Source organism: Octopus sinensis, linkage group LG13, assembly GCF_006345805.1.
Source record: "Octopus sinensis linkage group LG13, ASM634580v1, whole genome shotgun sequence".
NCBI classification, from domain to species: Eukaryota; Metazoa; Mollusca; class Cephalopoda; order Octopoda; family Octopodidae; genus Octopus; species Octopus sinensis.
In genome coordinates, this window is record NC_043009.1 from 65,882,743 (window position 1) to 65,887,742 (window position 5,000).

A 5,000-nucleotide genomic window follows, 5' to 3' on the forward strand; every position below is an offset into this window, starting at 1 on the left:
ATTATTATTATACACAATAGTGCAGATAATTAGGATTCATTAACCTTTCAGTAATCAGAAGAATCCATCAATCGGTGATTAGCACTACTAACTTTTATTCTGGGATTTTTAATTGCACTGCTTTCCAGTGTTGGCACAAGGCCACCAATTTCAGGAGAGGGGGAGGGGGTAAGTCAATTACATCGAACCCCAGTATTCAACTGGTATTTATTTTATCGACCCCCAAAAAGATGAAAGGCAAAGTCTACCCTGGCATCATTTGAACTCAAAACGCAAAATCAGAAGAATTGTCACTAAGCATTTTGTCTGCCATGGTAACAATTCTGCCAGCTTGCCACTTTGATATCCTAGTAATCAACAGGTACTTGTTTTAACGACCGTTGATTATTATAGCAATGTCTGCTGTAATTTAACAGGGATTAATTTTAGGAGAGGGACAGAGAGCAATATTTTATTTTGGTTCAGTCTTCACTGCATCACGTAAAGGACCATATCAAAATAATGCATAGCATTTTCCCCAATATTCTGAAGTATCCCCTAATCTACTGCACACACATACACACACAAGAGAGAGAGAGAAAGAAAGAAAGGTTATGTGGGGAAAGGGACTATGTGGGGGTGGAGAATAGAAAGAGAAATAATATGAAGGTTGGAGAAAACCAAAGAAACTGACCAGAGACAAAAGAGAGAGGACACGGGAGATTGTAGGCCTGCATTCCTGTTTGAGAGGCATATTTCTGTATTTAATATGAATTCGGCATGGAAGGATGCATACTAGCAATTCAATACCACATTGTTTACTTGAACATCTATTATTTGGTGTCAGCCTCTTCCTCACACTAACTGCACCCTGGTCACTGACATGATTCCACTGGCTTAACATGAATGCAATTGATTTAGTTTCAACACCTGGTCTCTGATCAACTTACTTGCCTGGCAAGTAGAGGTGTAGCTAATTGGTTACGACTGGCTGCATAGATAACAAAGAAAACAGTTTGCTACAAAAGAGTTCCTGAACATTCCTGGTAGCATCAAAGCTACTAGGCACCAATGAAGGGAGTGGTACTGTCAAAAGGTATCAAAACAATTGTGATCCCCAGATGGCAGCAGATGAAGGGAATGTTGTGTAGTCCAAATGCTATGTAATACTTATTTATACGTAAATGTTTGTGTGTGTGTGTACATATGTGAGTGTGAGAGAGAGAAAAAGAGAGAGATATGCATATGTACACCTGTGTGGTTTCATACAGGTATCTTTGTGTGGATGCTGCTGAGCAACTAAGATATAGTGGCATATCGCAGTGATGTCCTTCATCACATGACATACTTCTGTTACACAAGTTCTAAAGATCTCCTGTTTGAAAATAGGAAAATGGAATTATTTACATAGACACCTATGATACAAACACACTTCTTTTGACATACATATTTCCCACAATGCACACAGACAGGATGTCAAAAATAGAATGCATGTATCTACATACATACATACAAACATATATATGTATTTTATATATATATATGTGTGTTTGAATTGTGTAACATATATATAATACGATAGTGTACAAATGTATTCCATATAACTAAAGGTTGAGAGGGGAAAGAGAGAGAGAGAGAGAGAGAGAGAGAGAGAGAATGTACCACAGAAAAGATAGAATATGCGTTTTTGTCAGCAGCATTATGAAATTTCAAAAGAACAGTGCATATATAAGAAACATCTCTCAGACAACAGCAATCAAAACCCTGGTGTGCATATGATGCAATCCTGTTGCAGTGGAACTAGTTTTACTTCCAGCCCCACTCTGGATCTGTCCTCAGAAGAGGACTCAGTATTCTAGTAATAGGAATTAGACCACAACAAATTGGTTATCTTTTTGTAGACCCCCTCATAGACAGATTAGCCTGTTGATTCAAAATGTGGTTTTAATTTTGGTGCTAAATAACGGCAAGATGCTTCTTTAAGCATCTTCAAACACCATATTACAATATGCACCAAAATGCAACTTCTCTGACTGTTGTAACCACTGCTGCTGCAATTTAACTAATTTGCCTGCACCTGCTCTTTATGCCAATCTGAGTAATCACTGATATGTGCCTGCTGCATTGCACTTTGGCTGCAATGCAATGTGAGTGCAATGTGGCAGCATTGTAACAGCAATCTGGTTGAAATCTAGCTAAAAAAAAATTAAAATATAACAGCAAAAACAGGGAAGTGGAGGAGAACAGTTGCAGCTGAGTTGCAGAGATCTAAATCCCACTGAATGTCAGGTCAATGATTTCTCGTATGTTGAGACTTGTGTTGGGCTGGGATTCAGCGAAAGAGGTGCCGATAAATATTCTTGGTCGATGGTCACTGTCGATGGTCGTTGTGGAATCCTCCTTCCTAGAACACTTTCAGCAGCAGCTGCACATTAGCAACAACCTTGTTGCAACCAAGCATTAACCAAAATACTGCATTGCAATCCAGTTCCACAGATGTACAACCAACATAGGCAAACCTCAAGAAAAGTAACCAACTAACAAATACATGTCCCCAATAATAATAATAACAATAGTAATAATAGTAATAATAATAATGGTTTCAAATTTTGTTACAAGGCCAGTAAATTTAGGGGTCGGTTAAGTTAATGATATTAACCCCAGTGCTCAACTGGTACTTATTTTATCAACCCCAAAAGAATGAATGGTAGAATCATCGTTGGCAGAATTTGAATTTAGAACATAGAGGCAGAAAAGAATTGTCAGTAATGATTTTGTTAACGATTCTGTCAGCTTATTGCCAATGACAAAGGCAACTATACACTAATTTGTATCAATTCATACATGCTGCAAGATCATGGCAAACTGACCAGATATTGTTATTGAGGATCGCCAAGAAAGGAAGCATTTCCTGACTCAAGTACCAGTCCTAACAGATAATAATGAATTCCTCAAAGCAATGGAGAAACTATCCAAATGTAAAGAACTAGAAATGGAGATAGCTAATACACAGGGTTTGAAAAAGGGAAACAAACCCTACAACAATAGTTGGTCCTTGGTCATGTTTAAAAATCATGACAACGACCACATACATAACCAAAAATCTCAGGGCTTACACCTATACATGACACATGCATCGAAGTACCACAAGGCAAGTACATACATCACATATATTACAAAGAGTACTTTGAATACAATGAAGAGTACAAATCAAAACACAATCCACACCCAAGGCCCACAAAGCTGCACTCATTGGGGCAGTGAAAGCATACATACAAAAAAACAAAAACAAAACAAATTTACTGAAATAATACTAATATAGGGACGAGACTAGAAAATTTGTGATGATTTAGTCAAATTGACCCCATTTTTCTTTTTTTATTGGCCCCACAGGGATTAAAGTCAATGCTGACCTTGGTGCAATTTGAACTCAGAACAACTGGAACAAGGTAATTTTTCTAATACTTTTATAATTTTACCAATACACTGCAACACTACCTACTGAATAATAATAATAATAATAATAATAATAATAATGATGATTTTGACAAGACACGAGTCTTCATTTTGTTAGGGTGTCGATTTTATTGCCCCCAAAACACATGCTCATATTGACACACATGTGTGACACTTGAGGGTCACGTGATTCTACCAGCTTGCTGCCCAAATCATAATAATAATAATAATGATGATGATGACGATTCTTTTTAACTTAGGGACAAGGCCAGAAATTTGTGAGGTTGGGGTTAGACAATATAGTAACCCCAGTACTTCAGTGCTACTTTATCATATTAACCCCAGAAGGATGAAAGACAAAGTTGACTTCAGCAGGATTTGAAATCAGAATGTAAAGCATCCGAACATCAGTCCAATGCCTTAAGGATTCTACAATAATGTTAATAATAATAATAATAATTCTATAGACACGTGGCCTGAAATTGTGGTGGGGAGGGGGCAAGCCAATTACATCAATCTCAGCATTTGACTGGTCCTTGTTTTATATTGATCCCAAAACGATGAATGACAAAGCTGACCTTAGCTGAATTTGAACTCAGAATGTCAAGACAAACAAAACGCCACCAAGCATTTTGTCCGGCAACGATTCTGCCAGTTTTTGCTGTCTTATAAATAATTATAATAATAATAATAATGTATCTAACACAGAAGCGAAGCCTGAATTTTGGTGCAGAGGTGTTATATGTAACCCAGTGTATAACTGGTACTTCATTTTGGTGATGATGACAAAACTTCTATCAGTTTCAATGTTCAGCAGCCGACATGTTTAATCAACTGAACTCCCAACTTGTTAAATTAATGTCAAACTGGTTGAGTATTCCACAGGCATCTGTACTCTCTATGAAATCCTCAAGCAGAAAGAACATAATACAGTGTTTCACCTGGTCAGCTGTTTGCAATACAGGTACAATTTGTTGCTGCAATGCACCCAGGAGTACCCATAACCCAATTTATGGCAACCAATTCCACTTTGGAAAACCAGACTGACCTGAGCTTAAGGTCAGAAGACTCTTACTCCAAATTCCACAAAGTGGAATTGAACCTGGAACCTGACGATTGAGAGGTGACTTTCTTAACTGCTTGGCCATGCCTGCATTTCACTGATTTATTTTACTGACCCTTGCCACCCCTTGAAGGACAAAAGGAAAAGTTGACCACAGCAGGATTTGAACTCGGAACACAATAATATTCCTTAAATGATTTCTAATATTGGCACAGGGCTATAAATTTGACAAGAGGTGTGAGGGGCACAGGTGATTCAACTGACCCCTTCACAATTGTGGTACTTATTTTATCAACCCTCAACGCTGAACCCCAATGGGATTAGAACTTGGTAATGGGACATACCTAAATACCCCATGGCACATTTTCTACCATGTTTTCGATTCTGCTGCTTCATTCTTCACCCCACCCACCCCTTCGCAAGGACACCGGATGAAAGGTCAGTGATAACTAACACAGACACAAAACCTTAAATTTTTCATTCCCAATTATTTATATATATT